At 45.9% G+C, this 24868-nt stretch overlaps 1 protein-coding gene across 1 annotated transcript in view; it reads left to right on the forward strand.

Moving 5' to 3' along the window:
- The first annotated feature begins 7869 nt into the window (after window positions 1-7869).
- The window catches only part of LOC141089174 (leukotriene B4 receptor 1-like), a 66854-nt gene continuing 49855 nt past the window's right edge, over window positions 7870-24868 (forward strand). The window contains exon 1 of the mRNA XM_073575499.1: window positions 7870-8050. The gene's annotated coding sequence lies outside the window, so the exon portion shown is untranslated. The remainder of the gene's footprint in view (window positions 8051-24868) is intronic.

Consider the following 24868-nt stretch of genomic DNA (forward strand, 5'->3'; position numbering starts at 1 on the left):
CCCAAGGGTCGGCTTTTCAACTTATCAGTACCCGAACATGATGCTATGCGATCCTATATTAAGGAGTCGTTGGAGAAGGGTCATATTAGATCATCCTCGTCACCTTTAGGTGCTGGGTTTTTTTTGTGGCCAAGAAAGATGGTTCATTAAGACCGTGTATTGATTATCATTCCCTTAAAAAGATGACGGTTAAATATCAGTACCCGTTACCTCTGATGTCTGATTTATTCTCCGGAGTTAAGAGTGCCTGCTGGTTTACTAAGCTTGACCTCAGGGGGGCGTATAATCTTATTCGCATCAAGCATGGGGATGAATGGAAGACGGCGCTTAATACTCCGGAGGGACATTTTGAGTACCTGGTGATGCCTTTTGGGCTCACAAATGCCCCTTCTGTCTTCCAGTCCTTTATGAATGATATTTTCCGTGACTTTGTGGATAAGTTTTTGATCATCTATCTGGATGATATTTTGATCTTTTCTAGTGATTGGGATTCTCATGTGGAACACGTCCGGACTGTGTTCCAGATTTTGAGGGAGAATTCCCTGTTTGTTAAGGGATCGAAATGCCTCTTTGGTGTACAGAGGATTTCATTTTTGGGATTTATCTTGTCTCCATCGACTATTGAAATGGACTCGGCCCAGGTACAGGCCATTTATGATTGGGTTCAGCCTACTTCTTTGAAGGCCCTCCAGAAGTTCTTGGGTTTTGCTAATTTCTATCGTAAATTTATAGGTAATTTTTCTGGTATTGCCAAACCACTGACAGATATGACCAAGAAGGGCGCTGATGTGCTGAATTGGTCTCCTGAGTCTGTCTCAGCATTTCAGGAGCTTAAGCAGAGATTTACTTCAGCTCCAGTTTTAAGGCAACCTGATCTCTCACTTCCATTTCAGGTGGAGGTAGATGCTTTTGAGATTGGTGCAGGAGCTGTTTGGTCCCAAAAAGACCCTGTGACTTCTAAGATGAATCCCTGTGCCTTCTTTTCTCGAAAGTTCTCCCCATCTGAACGCAACTATGACGTGGGGAATCGGGAATTGTTGGCCATGAAATGGGCATTTGAGGAGTGGAGACATTGGTTGGAGGGAGCTAGACATCAAGTTGTGGTCCTCACCAATCACAAGAATTTGATTTATCTGGAGTCGGCCAAACGCTTGAATCCTAGACAGGCTAGATGGGCCTTGTTTTTCACGCGTTTTAATTTTGTGGTCTCTTTTCTTCCGGGCACTAAGAATGTTAAGGCAGATGCCCTTTCTAGGAGTTTCTTTGCTGATTCTCTTAATGTGACCGAGCCTACTACCATCCTAGATGAGGGGGTAGTTCTTTCTGCCATTTCGCCCGATTTGATACGCGCCCTGGAGGAATTTCAGGAGGATAAACCTGAGCGTTGCCCTATGGGAAAATTGTATGTTCCTGACCAGTGGAGAAAGAGAGTGATGTCTGAAATTCATTGCTCCGCATTGGCTGGTCATCCAGGTATTTTTGGTACTAGATATTTGGTGAGTCGGTCTTTTTGGTGGCCTGCCTTATCTCGTGATGTCAGGAATTTTGTACAGTCCTGTGGGACTTGTTCTCGGTCTAAACCCTGTTCTCGTTCTAGTGGGTTGCTGATGCCCCTGCCGGTGCCCAAGAGGCCATGGACCCATATCTCAATGGATTTTATTTCTGATCTTCCTGTCTCTCAGAGAATGACTGTTATCTGGGTGATTTGTGAAAGATTTTCGAAGATGGTCCATCTTATACCACTCCCAAGTTGCCATCTTCCACTGAGTTGGTGCCCTTGTTTTTACAACAGGTGGTTCTGTTACATGGGATTCCAGAGAACATTGTGCCCGACCGAGGAGTCCAGTTTGTTTCCAAATTCTGGAAAGCCTTTTGTTCCAATCTGGGAATTTAGCTATCCTTCTCTTCCGCGTTTCATCCCCAGAGCAATGGACAGACTGAGAGAATAAACCAGACCTTGGAGTCTTATTTGAGATGTTTTGTATCTGCTGATCAGGATGATTGGGTCTCATTTTTGCCCTTGGCCGAATTCGCACTGAACAATAGAGCTAGTTCTGCCACTTTGATGTCACCCTTTTTCTGTAATTTTGGGTTTCATCCTCGATTCTCTTTAGGGCAAGTGGAATCTTCGTCCTGTCCAGGTGTGGACACTGTGGTTGAGAGAATGCAGCAGATATGGGACCAAGTGGTGGATAAGTTGTCACTCTCTCAGAAAAAGGCCCAGCGATTTTCCAACCGGCATAGGACTATTGGTCCCCGGTTTAAACTGGGTGATATGGTTTGGTTGTCGTCTAAGAATATTCCTATGAAAGTTGCATCTCCAAAATTTAAGCCAAGATTTATTGGACCTTATAAGATTTTGGAGATTCTTACTCCTGTTTCGTTTCGATTGGCTCTTCCAGTTACGTTCAAGATCCAAAACATATTTCACAAATCTCTGTTGAAGAGGTTTGTTGAGCCAGTGGTTCCTATGGCAGCATCTCCTGACCCTGTGTTGGTTGAAGGCAATGTGGAATATGAGGTAGAGAAAATATTGGATTCTCGTTTGGTTAGACGGAGACTCCAGTATTTGGTCAAATGGAAGGGTTATGGCCAGGAGGATAATTCTTTGGTCTCTGCCTCTGATATTCATGCCAATAGATTGGTCCATGCTTTTCAAAGGGCCCATCCTGATCGGCCTGGTGGCGTGGATGAGGGTTTGGTGACCCCTCCTCAAGGGGGGTACTGTTGTGAGTTCATTTTCTGGTCCTCCAGTTGTGAGTTCTCCTTCCAGGCTCCCTCTGGTGGTAACAGGAGGTAGTGAGGCTGATTTTATCAGTAGAGATCTGCCACCTGATAATGAGGATGATGATTGGACCTCAGGAATCTCAGACTGGATTAAGACAGCCGACGCCCTATTCTGGTGCTGGTGATTCCTTCTGGCTTGTCAGGTCTTGGTTTTCAGCTCTGTTCCAGTCATCTAAAGCTAAGTTTTTCTGCTAATGTTCACACTTGATTTTGTTGGTCCGTTCAGTTTTTCGTGTGGTCAGCCAGCCCCGGCTGGGGCTGTGCTAAATTTCCACTCTTATTTATCTGTATTTGCCAATTTGCTTTTTGTCCCTTATTAGATTGGCCTCTTTTTGCTCTGTCTCAGAATATTTCAGAGTGCTGATATAGTGGGAGAAGTCTAGTGACTTCAGGGTTAATTTTGCTATCAGAAGTGTTGGACTTTATTTTTGTAGGGTTTTTTGCAGATTGCAGACAGTGTCTTTCCTTTCCTATCCTTTCTAGTTAGTTTGGGCCCCATCGTTTGCTCAGCCTATTTTCCTGCCTGTGTTTGTGCTTTCATCTTGTTTCACCGTCAATACATGTGTGGGGGCTGTCTTTCCTTTGGGGTCTGCTCTGGGGCAGTTAGTTTTCCCCTTTTCTTGCTCCAGGCTTATTTAGTCCTCCGGCTGTGATGAAGCGTCTAGGACCATCGTAGGTACGCTCCATGGCTGCTGCTAGTTGTGTGGTTAGGATCAGGGATCTGCAATCTGCATAGTTACCAACCTCTCTGGTTTTCTGTGACTTAGCTTGTTTTGTTTTTTTCTCCTCAGTGACCCATTCATAACAGGGCCCCTCTGCCCCATCCCCAGTGGCAGGTTTCTGCCAGTCAAGTAACTGAACCTGCATCCAGGATGCAGGTTCAGTTACTCTATTGCCATGCGTGCACGCATGGCAATAGTTAAAGCTGCCAGCCAATCAGAGTCTGGCAGCTGACGTCAGCACGCACGTTGCCGGCATCTGACATCATTATCAGTTGCCGGCAAGTGTGCGCATGCAGGCTGGGGTGTAGATCGTTCGACGCTGGAGCGCTGCAAGGTAAGAAGAAAGTTCTTTTTTTGTTTTTTATTATTATTATTGTTGCAAAAGGTGAGACGGGGGCAGGATGGAGATGGGGCAGGGTGGAGATGGGGGCAGGATGAAGATGGGGCAGGGTGGAGATGGGGGCAGGATGGAGACGGGGCAGGATGGAGACAGGGGGAGGATGGAGATGGGGCAGAATTGGAGACATTGGGGGCAGGATGGATATGGGACAGGATTGGAGATAGGGCAGGATTGGAGACGGGGCAGGATGGAGACATTGGGGGCAGGGTGGAGATGGGGCAGAATGGAGACATTGGGGACAGGATGGAGATGGGGCAGGATGGAGATGGGGCAGGATTGGAGATGGGGGCAGGATGGAGATGGGGCAGGATTGGAGACATTGGGGGCAAGATAGAGACGGGGCAGGATTGGGGGCAGGATTGGAGATACAGGGGGTATGATTGGAGACACTGGGGGCAGGATTGCAGACACAGGGGGCAGGATTGCAGACACAAGGGGCATGATGAAAGACACAAGGGGCATGATGAAAGACACAAGGGGTATGATGAAAGACACAAGGGGTATGATTGGAGACACAAGGGGCATGATTGGAGACAGGGTAAAATGGAGACACAGGGGGCAGGATGAAAGACATTGGGGCATGATTGGAGACACAGGGGGCATGATTGGAGACACAGGGGGCAGGATTGGAGACAGAGGGAGCAGGATTGGAGACAGATCGCGCAGGATTGGAGACGGATCGTGCAGGATCAAGGGGCAGGATGGATACGATGGAGACAGATGGGGAGATCATATGGGGAACAATGGATACTCATGAGGGTGGGATGGTAGAACATATGGCTGAAGCCAGGAATGAGACACACTGGGGCCAGGATGGGGCATATTATTACCATAGGGGCTAATTAAGGGATATTATTACTGCAGTGATGTATTTATTTTATTTTTTGAGAATACTGTTTTAAATGGGGGGTGGTCCTGTTACTGTGTAGAGTGATACTATGTTGCCTTTTTTGTGATGTGATGTAGAAGTTGAGAAAAAAAAAAAGTAATATGTTCTGCAAGCGGAGCTCTAGATAATTGTGTTATTTCCTGCAGAGATGAGCCCTGGCTGGAAGAAGTGATGGCGATCTGTGCTGGATGAAAGATGAAAAGCAAGGATGAAGGACTTCACCTAGAGACGTCACTTGTGAGTTAGTGTGTTACCTATAAACTGACACTATACACTGTATACTATATCCAGAGGTCCTGTGTATAATGTCACCAGTGATCACTTTATTACCTGTACATTATATACAGAGCTCCTGTGTATAATTTCATTGATCACTGTATTACCTGTACACAGACACTGCATACAAAGTACAGATCCCCTGTATATAATGGCACTTATGGTGATATTATTGTTTTTTTATTACTGATCAGTATTGTAGTATTCAGTCACTATGTGGTGGTAATATGTGGTCTGGATATGGTGTGGCGGTATTTGTCCCTTGTATGTGCTATTATTTGGTCACTTTGTGGTGGTAATATGTGGTCTGGCCATGGTGCGGTGGTATTTGTCCCTTGTATGTGCTATTATTTGGTCACTTTGTGGTGGTAATATGTGGTCTGGCCATGGTGCGGTGGTATTTGTTCCTTGTATGTGGTATTATTCGTTCACTGTGGTGGAAATATGTGGTCTGGTCCTGGTGTGACGGTATTTGTTCCTTGTATGTGATATTATTCAGTCACTGTGGTGGTAAAATGTGGTCTGGACTTAGTGTGACGGTATTAATTATAGGTCACTATGTGGTGGTAATATTGTGTCTGGTCATGGTGTGGTGGTATTTGTCCCTTGTATGTGATATTATTGGTCATTTTAAAAATTGAAAAATAAATAAAAATATACCTAAATCGTATTGCATATTTTAACAAATATTTAATAGGTTAGAGTAGATTAGGGCCCAGTCAAAAGTGTCTACAGTGTTGTGATGTCGACTTAAAAAATCTTTTGGCCAAAACAAAAGCTGCCGGCTATATGTGTGATCTGGTAACGGGGACTGTTAATGTGTGATTGGTGAGAAGTGGAGTTTTTCCAAGAGAGGACGGTGGGACTGTGGACAGTTTGAGAGGTGGAGGCGGGGCTGGGGTGGAGCCTGGACAGAGTCTCAAGGGGGCCCTGAAAATGTTGCCAGTATGGGGCTTTGAAATTCCTAGTGGCAGCCCTGAGGCGATTCATGTGAAAAGAATGGCATAATGTTTGGATTCGCCAGGCCTTGAAAATTTCTAAAAATTCAACAAAAATTAAATTGATCATCTTTATCACAATAACAATCTTTGACTTTATTTACTTAACATTTCAGTCATGAGGGATAGCTGTATACTCCTCCTAGTAAATATAACAAATGAAAGTTAAAATATTAAAAATATTACACATTCGCATATATAGCTTCTTTTAAAAACACATCAGTAGCATCTCTATATATAAAACTGAATGTGTGTACATGTGTATCACCAACCAATCATGAAGCATCTTTCATTTCACCAGAGCTGTTCAAAAGAAGCTGAGCTGTGATTGGTTGCTATGAGCAACAGTTTTCCTTGCAACCAATCACTAAGCATCTCTCATTTCACCAGAGCTGGTTAAAAGAAGCTGAGCTGTGATTGGTTGCTATGAGCAAGTTTTCCCACTTCACAACACCTCAGCAGACACTGACCGTGTGGGAGAAATCTAACATCCCAGGCAAAATAAGCTCCCAGCCATTGTCTGCCCCCCCTGAAAGGAGCAGAGAGCACATGACAGAAATGAATCCCCCCTCCCTGCCCATATACACATCACACATCTTCCATCCCATAGGCACATCTTCCCTCTTAAAGGGATCTCCGGTATGGAAGTTAGGACCATTCCACTCAGCTCTGTGGTTCTGCCCCCACGGTCTCTTAAAGGCATCATTGGTATGGAAGTTAGGGCAAATCCACTCTGCGCTTTGCTACTGACCCCAGGCCTTTCTTAAAGGGATCCCCGGTATGGAAGTCAGGGCAATTGCCTTCAAATGATCTGGTACTGACCCCAGGCTCTCTTAAAGGGATCTCCTGTACTGAAGTTAGGGCAAATCCCTCAGCGCTCTGGTTCTGACCCCAGGCTTCTATTAAAGGGATCATTGGTACTGAAGTCAGGGCAAATCCACTCGGTGCTCTGGTTCTGACGCCAGGCCTCTCTTAAAGGGATCCCCGGTATGGAAGTTAGGACAGTTCCACTCAACACTCTGGTTCTGACCCCAGGCTGATGGGATGATGTGGGATATTAGGGATAGTAGTCCGGTAGCTCTGGTTGATGGGATGATGTGGGATATTAGGGTAGTAGTCCAGTGGCTCTGGTTGATGGGATGATGTGGGATATTAGGGGTAGTATTCCAGCGGCGGTGATGGGATCATATGGGATATTATTGGTAGTTGTCCGGTGGCTCTGGCTGACGGGATGATGTGGGATATTATAGTGAATGTGGCTATGCGGAGTGGGTGGGGCTCTACACTCAGCTTTATATATATAGATATAATCATTATAATTTGCTATAACTAAACGTTGTTAGTTACTATGCCCGGGCAGCGCCGGGCTCTTCAGCTAGTGTTGTCATAAAAGCAAATATCTGGCATCGTGCATTTGTACTGCATTTAGTTTATGACCATAATTGCACTTAGATCTGTTTCTATTTGCATTAACCTCTCTGCTGGTAAATGAATCATGGAAACAAGTTGCTTGAGCATCATTTTTGTTTAAAAAAAAAGGTCTTCTGAATATTATTCTGTATTTAACACTATAGTCAGTAGGGGGTGCTGTGGGTCTAAATGAGGATGCACATCAGCTGAGAGCAGTAAAAGCTCACCTAGAAATGTAAATAGTAGAAAAAAATACTGCAGCTACTGTATCTTCCATGGAAGGAATTATCAAAGGGTTGCGCAAGCTGTGGAATAATATTGAAGCAAAATTCATTGGGGATATTTGAAGTGCATTAGTCAGGGACACTTGTGAGGCGTGGATGGCAGCGGTACTAGAACATTTTAGGTGCCCCAGTATTAGTCATCTTATGCATTAGAGGAGGGTGGGGTAGAACGCAATGTGTTGGAGTCTGATTCCGAGATATCACAGGCAGACATGGGAGAGCGGCGTATGACTGCTCGGATACCTTCTGACACTACAACACACAGTGGGCAAATTACAGTAAAAGTGAGTATTTATGTCATGTTGTTCTGTACTTTCAGTTCTTATGTGTGGATTACTGACAGTTATTACAGTAATTGCAAGTTTTGTAATGCGGTCTTGAGTAAGTAGCTACTCTTTATTTCCGTAGATTTCACAATTTATTTTGCAACTATTTTTCGCTGCCCTATACCCTTCAGTATCAGGTAGCAAAAAACCATAACATTTGTCAAATAATGCTTCTAGTATACCAAAAGAGAAAGGTATACCCTGTATATAGATAAGAGATATCTGTAATGAAATATTGACAATGTAACTTAGTGATATTCTTATGAAAAATCTTCATATTTTTCATGTATAGCGAGAAATATACAAACTGAACCTTTTATGGTAGGACCCGACTAACTTTTATCAAGCTAAAAGATCAGATGTTTTCCCTCTTTGCTATTCCATTGATATGTCAGATCATAGAAAACCACCAGTAGATTATTCGCTGAAACTAACATAACACGCGCTATTCTTTGTTTTCAATCTCTAATGTGATAAAAAAAAAACGCAAAAGCACTGTGTAAAATCAACAAGACCGAAGAAACACGCAGGTCAGCTGCATTTACACTGACAGGTTATTATTGTGAATGAGAGTTCTTAAAGAGGGTCATTTCACAATTATCTTGCATTGTAAACAGGCTGACGATCACCCGATGAACTAGCAAGATGCTCGTTCATCAGGTGAAATGATCTTTTGTGCAGCGTAAAAGATCATCGTTTTTGGATGTGCATCATCTTGTGTAAACAGGACTCACGATGACGAGAGCAATGACAGCCTATGCGCACTGACAATCTATTATACATCATTCAATGTGGATCCTTTACCACAGTCTGCCTGTGTAAACAAGCTAATAAATGATCACTGGTCGGTACATGGAAACGGACCGTTAGTTAAAGATATCAACTAAAGTGCACTTTTTTTAGTATAATGAGCATAAAAATGTATTTAGTCTTAAGAAGATGATTAACTTGTATAACTACATAACTAGTCCATACAAAAAGTATGGTAAAAAGCTAAAACTACATATATGTGAAATTCCCTTAAAAGACAAATGAGGCACTCCCTCTGTCTGAAGAAAAAAAGGTTCAATCTCCGTAAGAGAAAAGGCTTCTTTAAGATAAGAACTATTAATCTTGTGGAATAGACTACCTCAGGAACTGGTCACAGTGTGAACCATCAATACTTTTCAAACAGATTACATGCTTTTGTAGATGAAAATAACATAAATACGAATATGTGTATATATAAAAGCCTTCTTCTTAAAGGGAATCTGTCACCAAGTTTTTGCTACCTTTTCAGAGAGCAGCATAATGTAGGAAAAGAGACCCTGATTTCAACGATGTATCAATTAGTTTACTGGGTGCAGTAGTTGTGACACAATCAGAGTTTTTACATGTAGCATGAAGCAGAGCTCAGAAAGCTAACCCCGCCCACTCTATGTATATTGTCTATCGACAGTGAGCTGCTTATCACAGGAGGGGGCATGGTCAGAAAAGGGCTCATATGCCTTGTTGTCCAGGAAGTGATAATCTCTTGGTGATAAAATAAAAACAACAGCAACAGCCTAATAACTGACACATCGGTGAAATTTGTGTCACAGCCCCTACATCATGCTGTCTTCAGATTACATAGAAAAACAACAGATTTCATTTAACCCTTTAATGTTGATCCAATTAATCAACACTTTTGATCAGAAGGGAAAAAAAATTGCTCTTAAGAGCAGACTGGATCATGCACTATGTTATTCAAAGAAAAATAAAGGAGGATAGGTACATCCAAATAAAATCTTCAAGCTTTATTTATGTCCATAAGGTTAAAAGGTTCCACATTCTATTGGTAAGCCACATTCTGATACGTTTCTATTGCGCACTTAATCATAGCATTACCCTCATCATGTGGAACCTTTAGACAAAAATAAGAACATAGAGTTGAGCGACTTTTGGTTTTTTAGGGTCGCGTTTCGTTTCGTGAAACCCGACTTTTCCAAAAGTCGGGTCGAGCAAGATCGTCCGATTATAGGGAAAAGTCGGGGTCGTCCCGAAACACGAAACCCAATGTAAGTCAATGGGGAATAAAAGTCGGCAGTGAGAGGAGGACAGGAAACACACCTACAGTGCCCATTTGAATGCCAAAAGCATCAATTCTTCTTAATTAAGCTTGTCAACCTTAATTAACTTCATAATATAAGTTACGCACTGAAAAATGGGGGTTATTTGGCTAAAGTTGTGGGGGGGGAGGGCTGGCTGCAGGTTTTCATGTGCCCTGAGCGAAAGAGCGCCCCTTTAACACATACCACAACTCATCATGCTCCGATACGGCAGATAAATAGCGGTATAGTACAATGAAAAATACCTCACTTTTTACATCTCATGACGAGGCCCATCTATTTCTCCATACAGAATCATTGGTCCCATATAATGTTTGAAACAGTATATGATGAGCTCCACATAATGCTACAGTATATGTTGGTCCCCATGGATGAAGCTCCACTGTCTTATGGGCCCAAATAATGCTCCAAACATAATGGGCCCCATTTCTAATGCTCTAGTGTATAATGGGCCCTGTAAATGCTGCTCCAGTGTCTGATGTCCACCTTTGGAATGTTCCAGTGTATGGTGGGCCCCATCTATCATTCTCCAGAGTATAGTGCTCCCCAAAAATTGCTGTCCCAACATTGAAAACAATCAAATAAGTCTCCTCGCTAGGGAATCCCTGTACTTGTCTGGACAGGTGCTGTAGCTTGCTTAACAGCTCGCCAGCCGTTCTCACGCCCAGTATGGATTGCACGTGATTGCACAAAGGTTAGAAAGGGTACCGTATCCCCGGATAACATGTATGGATAGCGTACACATTCAAAATATATGTCTCAGGAGGCAGGCTCAGACGGTGTTAGGCCCAGTATGGACTGCACGTGATTGCACAAAGGTTAGAAAGGGTACCGTATCCCCGGATAACATGTATGGATAGCGTACACATTCAAAATATATGTCTCAGGAGGCAGGCTCAGACGGTGTTAGGCCCAGTATGGATTGCACGTGATTGCACAAAGGTTAGAAAGGGTACCGTATCCCCGGATAACATGTATGGATAGCGTACACATTCAAAATATATGTCTCAGGAGGCAGGCTCAGACGGTGTTAGGCCCAGTATGGATTGCACGTGATTGCACAAAGGTTAGAAAGGGTACCGTATCCCCGGATAACATGTATGGATAGCGTACACATTCAAAATATATGTCTCAGGAGGCAGGCTCAGACGGTGTTAGGCCCAGTATGGATTGCACGTGATTGCACAAAGGTTAGAAAGGGTACCGTATCCCCGGATAACATGTATGGATAGCGTACACATTCAAAATATATGTCTCAGGAGGCAGGCTCAGACGGTGTTAGGCCCAGTATGGATTGCACGTGATTGCACAAAGGTTAGAAAGGGTACAGTATCCCCGGATAACATGTATGGATAGCGTACACATTCAAAATATATGTCTCAGGAGGCAGGCTCAGACGGTGTTAGGCCCAGTATGGATTGCACGTGATTGCACAAAGGTTAGAAAGGGTACCGTATCCCCGGATAACATGTATGGATAGCGTACACATTCAAAATATGTCTCAGGAGGCAGGCTCAGACGGTGTTAGGCCCAGTATGGATTGCACGTGATTGCACAAAGGTTAGAAAGGGTACCGTATCCCTGGATAACATGTATGGATAGCGTACAGATTCAAAATATATGTCTCAGGAGGCAGGCTCAGACGGTGTTAGGCCCAGTATGGATTGCACGTGATTGCACAAAGGTTAGAAAGGGTACCGTATCCCCGGATAACATGTATGGATAGCGTACACATTCAAAATATATGTCTCAGGAGGCAGGCTCAGACGGTGTTAGGCCCAGTATGGATTGCACGTGATTGCACAAAGGTTAGAAAGGGTACAGTATCCCCGGATAACATGTATGGATAGCGTACACATTCAAAATATATGTCTCAGGAGGCAGGCTCAGAAGGTGTTAGGCCCAGTATGGATTGCACGTGATTGCACAAAGGTTAGAAAGGGTACCGTATCCCCGGATAACATGTATGGATAGCGTACACATTCAAAATATATGTCTCAGGAGGCAGGCTCAGACGGTGTTAGGCCCAGTATGGATTGCACGTGATTACACAAAGGTTAGAAAGGGTACCGTATCCCCGGATAACATGTATGGATAGCGTACACATTCAAAATATATGTCTCAGGAGGCAGGCTCAGACGGTGTTAGGCCCAGTATGGATTGCACGTGATTGCACAAAGGTTAGAAAGGGTACTGTATCCCCGGATAACATGTATGGATAGCGTACACATTCAAAATATATGTCTCAGGAGGCAGGCTCAGACGGTGTTAGGCCCAGTATGGAATGCACGTGATTGCACAAAGGTTAGAAAGGGTACCGTATCCCCGGATAACATGTATGGATAGCGTACACATTCAAAATATATGTCTCAGGAGGCAGGCTCAGACGGTGTTAGGCCCAGTATGGATTGCACGTGATTGCACAAAGGTTAGAAAGGGTACCGTATCCCCGGATAACATGTATGGATAGCGTACACATTCAAAATATATGTCTCAGGAGGCAGGCTCAGACGGTGTTAGGCCCAGTATGGATTGCACGTGATTGCACAAAGGTTAGAAAGGGTACCGTATCCCCGGATAACATGTATGGATAGCGTACACATTCAAAATATATGTCTCAGGAGGCAGGCTCAGACGGTGTTAGGCCCAGTATGGATTGCACGTGATTGCACAAAGGTTAGAAAGGGTACCGTATCCCCGGATAACATGTATGGATAGCGTACACATTCAAAATATATGTCTCAGGAGGCAGGCTCAGACGGTGTTAGGCCCAGTATGGATTGCACGTGATTGCACAAAGGTTAGAAAGGGTACCGTATCCCCGGATAACATGTATGGATAGCGTACACATTCAAAATATATGTCTCAGGAGGCAGGCTCAGACAGTGTTAGGCCCAGTATGGATTGCACGTGATTGCACAAAGGTTAGAAAGGGTACCGTATCCCCGGATAACATGTATGGATAGCGTACACATTCAAAATATATGTCTCAGGAGGCAGGCTCAGACGGTGTTAGGCCCAGTATGGATTGCACGTGATTGCACAAAGGTTAGAAAGGGTACCGTATCCCCAGATAACATGTATGGATAGCGTACACATTCAAAATATATGTCTCAGGAGGCAGGCTCAGACGGTGTTAGGCCCAGTATGGATTGCACGTGATTGCACAAAGGTTAGAAAGGGTACCGTATCCCCAGATAACATGTATGGATAGCGTACACATTCAAAATATATGTCTCAGGAGGCAGGCTCAGACGGTGTTAGGCCCAGTATGGATTGCACGTGATTGCACAAAGGTTAGAAAGGGTACCGTATCCCCGGATAACATGTATGGATAGCGTACACATTCAAAATATATGTCTCAGGAGGCAGGCTCAGACGGTGTTAGGCCCAGTATGGATTGCACGTGATTGCACAAAGGTTAGAAAGGGTACCGTATCCCCGGATAACATGTATGGATAGCGTACACATTCAAAATATATGTCTCAGGAGGCAGGCTCAGACGGTGTTAGGCCCAGTATGGATTGCACGTGATTGCACAAAGGTTAGAAAGGGTACCGTATCCCCGGATAACATGTATGGATAGCGTACACATTCAAAATATATGTCTCAGGAGGCAGGCTCAGACGGTGTCAGGCACAGTATGGATTGCACGTGATTGCACAAAGGTTAGAAAGGGTACCGTATCCCCGGATAACATGTATGGATAGCGTACACATTCAAAATATATGTCTCAGGAGGCAGGCTCAGACGGTGTCAGGCACAGTATGGATTTGACGGCCCAGATTACACAGCGGAGGAGCAGGGAGAGGTAAAGATTGCAAATGCTGGGGCCCTGCCCAAGCAAGGGGGGCCCACTCGTGGGCGTCGGTACTGGCACTGGGCCCCTCATAGTACAGCGGTGTGTCTGACGGCGGGTGTGCACCACCACCGTCAGAGACACTTGATTGCACTATGAGGGACCATGTGCCAGTGCCCGCGCCCAAGAGTCGGCCTACCCACCTGTCCAGGGCAACGGCACTCGCACGGTGTCGTGCGCTAGGTGGTGACCCCGGCCATGGGGGGGGAGGCAGCACAGTTAGGGAGTTTTAGAAAGTGGCATATGTTGATGTTGGACATTCAGCTGATGCAAAAGGCGAAATAGGTGAAGTACCAGGAAGAGGTGGACCAAAGCAAGCCATTTTTCTGTCACCCTATGTGTCATCAGGGAAAGGTGGGACAAAATCCTTGGAAACCCATGCGTGGTTCATTTTAATGAAGGTTAGATCATCCACATTTTGGGTTGACAGACGGGTCCTTTTTTCTGTCAGGATTGATCCAGCTGCACTGAAGACTCTTTCCGATAGCACACTTGCAGCTGGGCAAGCGAGCTCCTGTAAGGCATATTGGGCCAATTCAGGCCAGGTGTCCAGTTTAGCGGCCCAATAGTCAAAGGGGAATGACCTGTGTGGGAGAACATCGATATGGGAGGAAAAGTAGTTTGTAACCATAGTTGACAACTGCTGTCTCCTGTCACTTTCCATCGATGCAGTATTACCAGTTGTGTGAGCGGTATTTGAAAAATCAGTCCACAACATTGTCATGAAACCCCTGTCTCCAACGCCACTTCTGCTGTGTGCACCACGAACACCTCTGTCAAGCTGCCCCCGGCCCGTACGGCTCGTGTGAGAACCATCACCGCTGCTGTGTGCTGGGAATGCCTCAAGCAACCGATTTACCAGAGTTGCTTGTTTATTAGCCAATATTAGGTCAAGGTTCTCCTGTGGCATGATGTTTTGTAATTTGCCTTTATAGCGTGGATACAGGATGCTGGCCAACCAGTAGTCGTCATCGTTCATCATTTTGGCAATGCGGGGGTCCCTTTTCAGGATCCGCAAGGCATAATCTGACATGTGGGCCAATGTTCCCGGTGTCAATGATGCACTGCGAGTGCTGGGTGGAGGAGCACTTTCTGGCAAATCCACATCCCTCCAGTCACGCACAAACCCTGTACCAGACCTTGCCACGCCAACATTTTCACTTGTCCCACGAGATGCATCCTCCTCCCCTAAGTAATCATCCCCATCATCCTCCTCCTCCTCCTCTTCTTCCTCCACCTCGTCCAGGAGAGGTCCCTGAGCAGACAATGGCTGAATGTCATCAAGGATTCCCTCCTCCTTTTCCTCCTCATCAACATTGGCTGCAGACGCCTGCTCCTTAAGGTGCGTCAAAGTTTGCATGAGCAGACGCATAAGTGGGATGCTCATGCTTAGGATGGCGTCGTCTGCGCTTACCAGCCGTGTGCATTCCTCAAAACACTGAAGGACTTTACAAAGGTCTTTCAGCTTCGACCACTGCACGCCTGTCAACTCCATGTCTGTTCTCAAAGTGCCTGGCCGTGTATCCTCCCACAAATGCATTATGGCCTGCCTCTGCTCGCACAGCCGCTCCACCATGTGCAGGGTGGAGTTCCACCTTGTTGCAATGTCGATAATGAGGCGGTGGTTGGGAAGGTGGAGCAATCGCTGCAGCTTCTGCATACGAACGGAGTGTACAGGCGACCGGCGGATGTGCGCGCACAGTCTTCTCACCTTCTGGAGCAGGGCTGTTAACTCCGGATAATTTTTGAGGAAGCACTGCACCACCAGGTTCAAGGTGTGAGCCAAGCAAGATATGTGGCTGAGTTTTGAAAGGGCTATGGCTGCCACAAAATTATGCCCGTTATCACTAACTACCTTGCCTGCCTCAAGATGTACACTGCCCAGCCATGACTCAGTTTGTCGCTTCAAGTACTCGGCCAGCACCTCGGCGGTGTGTCTGTCGCCCAAACACATCATCTGCAACACAGCCTGCTGACGCTTTCCACTAGCTGCTCGATAGGGGGACACATCGTGTGCAACAGTGGCAGCTGCAGATGGAGTGCTCATACGACTGCGCTCTGTGGACGAGCTTTCGCTTCTGGAGGAGGAGGAGGAGGGTGGAACGCCTACAGCCAACTGTTTCCTATACCGTGGGCTAGGCAGCACTATCCCACCACCGCTGTCCCCTGTGGACCCTGCATCCACCACATTAACCCAGTGCGCAGTGATGGACACGTAACGGCCCTGGCCATGCCGACTGGACCATGCATCAGTTGTGAGGTGCACCTTTCCGCTCACTGACTGCTTGAGTGCATGGACAATGCGGTCTTTCACATGATGGTGGAGGGCTGGGATGGCTTTGCGAGAGAAGAAGTGGCGACTGGGTAGGTCATAGCGTGGTACTGCATAGGCCATGAGTTCGCGGAAAGCTGTTCTTTCCACCAACCGAAAGGGCATCATCTCAAACGAGATTAGTTTGGCAATATGGGCGTTCAAACCCAGTGTACGCGGATGAGAGACTGAGTACTTTCTTGATCTACTCATAGTGTCTGGGAGGGTGAGCTGGACTTGAGAGCTGCATATGGTGGAAGTAGCGGTGGACAGGGCGGACTGAGAGAGGGTTGATGATGGTGATGGAGTTGGTGTTCTTTCTGATGGCCTAGAATCAGTCTTTCGTTGATATAACAGTGGGATTCCCTGACTGCTGTGGCCTTGCAACGACACCTCAACATTTGCTGCTGTGCTAACCGGTGGGCTTACAGTGGGGGAAACAATGTAGCGTTGCTGACTACCTTCGTTGTGATCAGTTGCACATGTGGCACTTGAGGTTTGGTGTTGTGTCCACGCTTGCAAGTGCATGCTGGTTAAATGTCTAAGCATGCAACTGGTATTCAAATTTTTCAGATTTTTCCCTCGGCTAAAGGTCTTTGCGCACTTCTTACAGATAACCTTGGCCTGATCATGAGGATTTTGTTCAAAAAAGTGCCACACTGCACTCTTCCTACTTTGGCAGACATTTTGCGGCCTAGCACGCTGTGATCTTTTGACCCTCTGGACAAGCTGTCCAGCAACTCTTTTGATGTTTGGAACCTGTCTTTGGAGTGCTCCGGGCCTGCCAGATAACAGCTGTTGCGATGTCGATGTCTGCTGTGGATGCTCCTCATCTGAGCTATTGGAAGCAGCACCCTCTTCCCCCAATGGATGCCAATCTGGGTCAACAACTGGGTCATCCATCACCTCCTCTTCTATGTCATGTGCACCTTTCTCTGTGTCACCGTGTATGGTGGTATAGTGTGCGGGAAGGGACACCTGAGTCTCATCAGGGTCAAAATCTGGCTCTGTACACTGTGAGGACAATGTAGTTCTCTGAGTGAATGTACCAGCAGAATCATCCATCAGTGGCTGTGCATCAGTGCACTCCATGTCAGATTCATCTTGGCCTGGGTAATTCACCATTTGACTTGATAATCCAGGCATGGTATGTGAAAACAGCTCCATGGAGTAATCAGTAGTATGGCCTGCGTCATCCTTCAATCTTGGTTGGGGTGAAGGACACAAGGAAAGGTGTGGTTCATGAACATGAGCCTCCAATGACGACTCAGTGCTTTTACTTTTTATAACTGAAGAAGAGGAGGCGATAGAGCTGGAGGCTGAGTCAGCAATGTAAGACAAAACTTTTTCCTGATGCTCTGCCTTTAAAAGCGGTTTGCCAACTCCTAGAAAACTAAGCGTTCGAGGCCTTATGTAGACAGACGATGACGCAGGGTCAGCACCTCCTGCATTCGGTCCTATTTTGCTCTTGCCACTACCATCAGATCCACCACCAACACCATCATTACCAGCTGCCAACCCCCGCCCAATTCCACGGCCTCTTCCACCAGCCTTCCTCATTTTTGGTAGAAATGTAGACAAAATCCAACAAACTATATAGTAATGTAAAACAAGGTACAAGCTGTCTATAGGACAGGGGAGATTTAGAATTTCTGCACACACTTGTGGACAGTGGACACTTTTGGATTGTGTGAGGCCCACTGATATCTGAGCGCTATGTGACATGCTCGATGGCACAGCTGCCTGTGACCAAAGTGACGAGAGGATAATGGAGATTTTGAATCTCTGCGCACACTTTTGGACACTGGACACTTGTGGATTGTGTGAGGCCCACTGATATCTGAGCGCTATGTGACAGGCTCGATGGCACAGCTGCCTGTGACCAAAGTGACGAGAGGATAATGGAGATTTTGAATCTCTGCGCACACTTTTGGACACTGGACACTTGTGGATTGTGTGAGGCCCACTGATATCTGAGCGCTATGTGACACGCTCGATGGCACAGCTGCCTGTGACCAAAGTGACGAGAGGATAATGGAAATTTTGAATCTCTGCGCACACTTTTGGACACTGGACACTTGTGGATTGTGTGAGGCCCACTGATATCTGAGCGCTATGTGACAGGCTCGATGGCACAGCTGCCTGTGACCAAAGTGACGAGAGGATAATGGAGATTTTGAATCTCTGCGCACACTTTTGGACACTGGACACTTGTGGATTGTGTGAGGCCCACTGATATCTGAGAGCTATGTGACACGCTCGATGGCACAGCTGCCTGTGACCAAAGTGACGAGAGGATAATGGAGATTTTGAATCTCTGCGCAAACTTTTGGACACTGGACACTTGTGGATTGTGTGAGGCCCACTGATATCTGAGCGCTATGTGACACGCTCGATGGCACAGCTGCCTGTGACCAAAGTGACGAGAGGATAATGGAGATTTTGAATCTCTGCGCACACTTTTGGACACTGGACACTTGTGGATTGTGTGAGGCCCACTGATATCTGAGCGTTATGTGACAGGCTCGATGGCACAGCTGCCTGTGACCAAAGTGACGAGAGGATAATGGAGATTTTGAATCTCTGCGCAAACTTTTGGACACTGGACACTTGTGGATTGTGTGAGGCCCACTGATATCTGAGCGCTATGTGACACGCTCGATGGCACAGCTGCCTATGACCAAAGTGACGAGAGGATAATGGAGATTTTGAATCTCTGCGCACACTTTTGGACACTGGACACTTGTGGATTGTGTGAGGCCCACTGATATCTGAGCGCTATGTGACACGCTCGATGGCACAGCTGCCTGTGACCAAAGTGACGAGAGGATAATGGAGATTTTGAATCTCTGCGCACACTTTTGGACACTGGACACTTGTGGATTGTGTGAGGCCCACTGATATCTGAGCGCTATGTGACACGCTCGATGGCACAGCTGCCTGTGACCAAAGTGACGAGAGGATAATGGAGATTTTGAATCTCTGCGCACACTTTTGGACACTGGACACTTGTGGATTGTGTGAGGCCCACTGATATCTGAGCGCTATGTGACACGCTCGATGGCACAGCTGCCTGTGACCAAAGTGACGAGAGGATAATAGAGATTTTGAATCTCTGCGCACACTTTTGGACACTGGACACTTGTGGATTGTGTGAGGCCCACTGATATCTGAGTGCTATGTGACACGCTCGATGGCACAGCTGTGACAAAAGTGACTAGAGGATAAGGGAGATTGGACTGCTTTTAAAAAAGCAGTTTGCGGAGCAGTGGATAAACAGCAATGCCAGCGTGTCAGGAAGCCTTAAAAGGCAGCCCAACAACCAACACCACTGATACACCACTATATAGCCTCCCCTTGCACTGCACACACAGTGAATTGTGTGTTGTGCAGGCCAAATCGCTAGCAGCAGAAGCAGTTTTTTTGTCTTCTTCCCTGCCTAACGCTCTCCCTACAGAATCAGCAGCAACCTCTCCCTATACTAAGATCGGCAGAAGTAAGATGGCGGTCGGCGTGCACGGCCTTTTATACCCCCTGTGACGCCCACCAAAGCAAGCCAATCACTTGCATGCCCTTCTGAAAGATGGTGGTGACCCGTGCCTAGGTTATCACGTTGCCCACAGTGTCCATGGATCCTGATTGGCTGAAAAAGAGCGCAAAACAAACTTTTGAAACGCGACTTTGGCGCGTAAGTCGCCGACCTCGTGGCCGACCTCATCCTAGGGTCGGGTTTCGTTTCATGAAACCCGACTTTGCCAAAAGTCGGCGACTTTTGAATTTTTTCGACCCGTTTCGCTCAACTCTATAAGAACACCATGTAGACAAAAATTAATCAAACACCACAGCAATACAACAGTACAGAAGCGAACGTTAGAGAATATAACCTAGATAAATACTGCATGTTTGCACTAGCTTTTTCTAGTATATTTAAATAGGACCTTTTTGTCAAATTTTTCATGTTTAACTGGATACAGGATGTAATAGGTGCTGCTAAGAATTTTTGCTAAGTCCAGAGGGACGTTAGCATTTATTTTTCACTGGGGGCGTTTTCTTTCTTTTCTATATGATATTAACCAATCATAACCAAACATCAACAGACAGGGGATAAAGAAAAAGCCCCCACAATAGCATAGAACTAGCTTTCTTCTTAGTTATATGAGGAATGATTAGAGAGGTGCAGGCCCCTGTATGTTCGGGACCGGCGCGTTCGGCCAATCAGTTACAAAAAGTTTGTGTTCAGGTACCAGAACTGTACCCGGATCCAAACCCAAACTCGGACCCTATTTACTTGAATGGTGGGCCAGAACATCCAGAGTTTGCCTCGCTGTCATGTGCATGACAGCATGGCAAACGACGCTTCTGATTGGTTATAAAATCCTCACTGCCGGTCACACAGCCGTGGTTCCCACGCTGTCAAAAGACAGCGTGAGCGCGCAGCTGGAGCGCCCTACCTGGGCCTAGCGGGGTACTCGGTACCGGGCCCGTTGATCTCAATGGGAGTTGTCACGGAAGCTGTCACCCGGTCCGTGGCCCTGGAGCTCCATGGCAAAAAGGGGATGAATGAACAATGAAATAAAGTTTATGAATAGTTCTTGACGCCACCTGTGGTGTTCGGCAAGTGAGGTGTTAAGCCGACGCTGCATGCAGATCCTCTGGGATTGGTGGTGGGTTGCAGCCAAGATGGTGAAGCTCCCCACAGGTGGAGCTGTAGTCCCAGGGCAGTGTAGAAGTAGCAATGGAGGAGAGGCACAGGCGGTGTAGAGGCCGGTGCCCAGATGTAGTAGTGCGGGGTGTAGTGATGCGGGAATAAGTGGAGGACACCAGGGCATGTCGTTCCAAAGCTTTACTCACAGTCTGCAGCTCACACATATGCCTGCCTCCATGCACTGTCCTCCGGGTCCTGGGCTCAGTCAACCTCCAGGCAAGATAGGATGCTCCCTTCCAACACTCCTCCAACATGTACCTTTCTGAACGTCTCCTCTATAGCGCCTTTAAGTGAAGTACTCCTAGTACTGAGTTACACTGGAGTGCCTGCTGACAGATGTTCCCAGGAACTCTACTTGCATGGCAGACAGCTATAGCCTGCTTCGGGGACTCCTTACTCCTGAGTCCCGGCTCACTATCCAAGTTGCTGTTGTGCACCCAAGTCTTAGATGGGAGTAGTGCATTTACAGCCCACTACTCCCCCGATGTCTGCTGCCGGACCTTCAGTATCCATACAACCTCGGGGACCGGGCCCCGGCCTTGCACTTAGAACTTCTAGGCAGGGTTCTCCTCTAACCCACGTCCTTTCTGTTCCCTTTTTACTCATTCGTTCCGTACTAATCCCTCTCTCTCATAGAAGGTCAGGTTTCAGTCCAATGTCTTTCTCCTTCTTTCCTTTCCTGTGCCAGCTGGCTCAGATCACTGAGGCAGCTGCAGCACTCCTTCCTCCATCCCTCTTCCAGGGATCCTCACTCCTCTCTGAGTGACTGTCTCTTTCTCAATCACTGACTGACAGACTGACTAACTCTTCCCGCTCTTTAGGTATTCTAAACTCCACCCGCCTCCCAGCACGTTTCGTGTTCCAAGCAGGGGACCACCAAAGGTGCTCTGCTACTCTCTAAGCAAGGAGCCGCAATGTGGCTTTGCTGAACTAGCATGTTGTGTGGGATAAGAGTGTTGGAGCGTGGTTAGGAGTTCCCTTACCTGGATGGTGGGGCACCACACCTCAAGAGGAGGTGCAGTACCTCTGTGGCGACTGAAGCCTCAGGGGCGCCACACAGCTGTGATTGGAAGTATAAAGTTTAACTTTGGTTACTGTGTCGGCTGATGGGACTACTGCTCCCATCAGCCGACACCTGCTGTCGCTATTAACAGTGAGAGCAAGAGTGGCTGATGGGATTGTTCATCAGCTGGCGCCTGTGCTGTAAAATAATTTAAAAAAAAGTTGTGGATTCCCCTGTATTTTTGATAACCAGCCAGGCAAACTCACAGTTCGGGGCTAAAAATGAAAGCCTGCACCTGCCCAGAAAAGCCATATCTATTAGATGCACCAATTTTGTCACTTTGCCCGGCTCTTCCCATTTGCTCTGTAGCGGTGGCAAGTGGGGTTCATATTTGTGGGGTTGCTATAACCTTTGTATTGTCCGGTGACATCAAGCACATGGATTACTAATGGAGAGGCGTCCATAAGATGCCTATCCATTACTAACCCTATAGTTGTATGGTAGTTAAAGACACAGCCATAATAAAGTCTTTTATTTGAAATAAAACAAAACACACATGTCCATTTTTAATTAAAAATAATAAACACAGTTATACTCACCTAATACCCATATACCATTGAATCCCTCATCTCCTATAATTAAAAAAAAAAACAACTATATCCCTCACCAGTCCATCGTTCTGTCCCATGCCGTAATCCATGTCTGAGGATAAACAGCTTTCAACCTGGACGGTGCCAAGATGCGACTGTCCAGGCTGAGAGCCACTGATGAAGAGCCGGGCAAAGCACCAGAATTGGAGCATCTAATAGATGCGCCTTTTCTGGGCAGCTGTGGGCTGCTATTTTTAGGATGGGGGGTCACTATCCATGGCCCCTTACCAGCCTGAGAATACCAGTCATATGTCATACCAGACATAGCTGTCTGCTTTAGCAAGGCTGGTTGTCAAAAATGCGCGGGACCCCTTGCCGTTTTTTTTTTAATTATTTATTTAAATAATTACAAAAATTGGAGTTGGGGGTCCCTCTGTTCTTGATAACCAGCCTTGCTGAATCTTACAGCTGAGGGTTGCAGCCCCTCGCTGTCAGTTTTGCCTAGCTTATTATCAAAAATAAAAAGGAAACCATGCCGGTTTGTTTTTTTATTATTTATTTACAGCATAGGCGCCAGCTGATGAATACACCTATCAGCCGCTCTTGCTCTCAGTTATTAGTGGCAGCAGGGGTCGGCTGATGGCAGCAGTAGTCCCATTAGCCGACGCCAATGACCGGAGGTAGACTTTATACCTCCGATCATAGCTGTGGGTTCATGCTGTCATTTGACAGCCTGGGAAGCGTTGCTATCTGTCTCGCGATGATGATTTTGCTACGCTGACATGAACAGTAACATGGACTTCCTAGTGAAGTCAGTGTTCGGTGTCCATGCCCAAACAGTAGGCGATCGGTACGGACGTCGAACTTTACTGTTCGATTTCGCCCATCTGTAGTAATGATGACGGTAGCCCTGATCTCACTATGGAGTTATTACAAGTTGAGTACAGCAGACATGAGTGTGATTACTAACAGCTTCTATCTTTTATTGCCACATTACACAAACACTTCTAGCAGAAGTACAATAGAGTTGTATCACAATACAAACACTTTTAGCAGCTCTACAGTGCTGCCAGCTCAACTGTACTGCACATCCACCTACTGTCCAGAGATGAAAGCTGTTAGTAATCACACTCGGGTCTTCTGTACTCATGGTAATTTGTAATATCTCTGCAGTGAAATCAGAGCTGTCTGTCACCTACCATGCAGTCTGTTACTTACAGTGCTGATGCTGTTTTTTTGTGCTTTTCCTGAATCAGAAAAATCAATATTTGATGATATGTCAGTGTTCTCTTCCTGCCTGTCCTTCCAGAGAAAAGGAATTTTTGTCTTTAAAATCAGATTCTTCCTTTTTTATTTTCTCTCTGCAATAGAGCTCTGAAGTCATTCAACTAATAACTGAAGGGTAACCTCTCTTCCAGAGAATACAGAATCTGACATCCACTTACAAGAGAACTCTCATTAAGTTTATTCCCTAAACTTTTTTTCCCTTTGTAAATATTAGTGTATTGACAGTATGTTAAAATACTCACCAAGGCTACATAGACCTACTTTTTGAGAGTACGTGCACACTGTTGAGTAGCCTGCGCATGACTCAGACGAGTGCTATCCAATGTTTCATTCGATAACACTCGCTTCAATGTTATACTATGGAGCAGTGCCGACTAGGGTTTTTTTGTCACATCGAGTTAGCATACAAGTCTATGGGTGCATGTAAAACTTTGGACTGCACTCAGATGTCCTCTGAGTGCAGTCTAATTTACATCAACTCACAGAATGGAGAAGATGGAGAAATTAAGTTCTCTGTAAAATGACACTCGGATTATGCTCACAGAAGAGCTATTCCTTGCACCTGTTTTCAACTAGATATTACACAATATATACAGTTGTAATCAAAAGTTTTGACACTAACAAAAATTTTGTTTTTCACTAAGTTTCTGCTGTAGTTTGTATAGTGGCAAGATTGTTATGAAGAGTGACAGGATGAATTGAAAAATAATACATAGTCATTTCTTGCCAAGAAAATTAAGTTACTCACAAAAACCCACAATTCTACTGATTTTTTTAGTCCTGCTATATAATTAACTGATTACATAATTTCAGTGATTTTTTTTTAACTTAAGACAAAGTATTAAAAGGAATCTGTCACCTACTTTCAGCCCTATCAGCTGCCGGCACTGCCATCAGGGACTTATCTACAGCAGCATTCTGTAATGATGTAGAT

Source organism: Dendrobates tinctorius, unplaced genomic scaffold (assembly GCF_039654945.1).
Source record: "Dendrobates tinctorius isolate UK_male_01 unplaced genomic scaffold, ASM3965494v1 ptg000044l, whole genome shotgun sequence".
Lineage (NCBI taxonomy): Eukaryota > Metazoa > Chordata > Amphibia > Anura > Dendrobatidae > Dendrobates > Dendrobates tinctorius.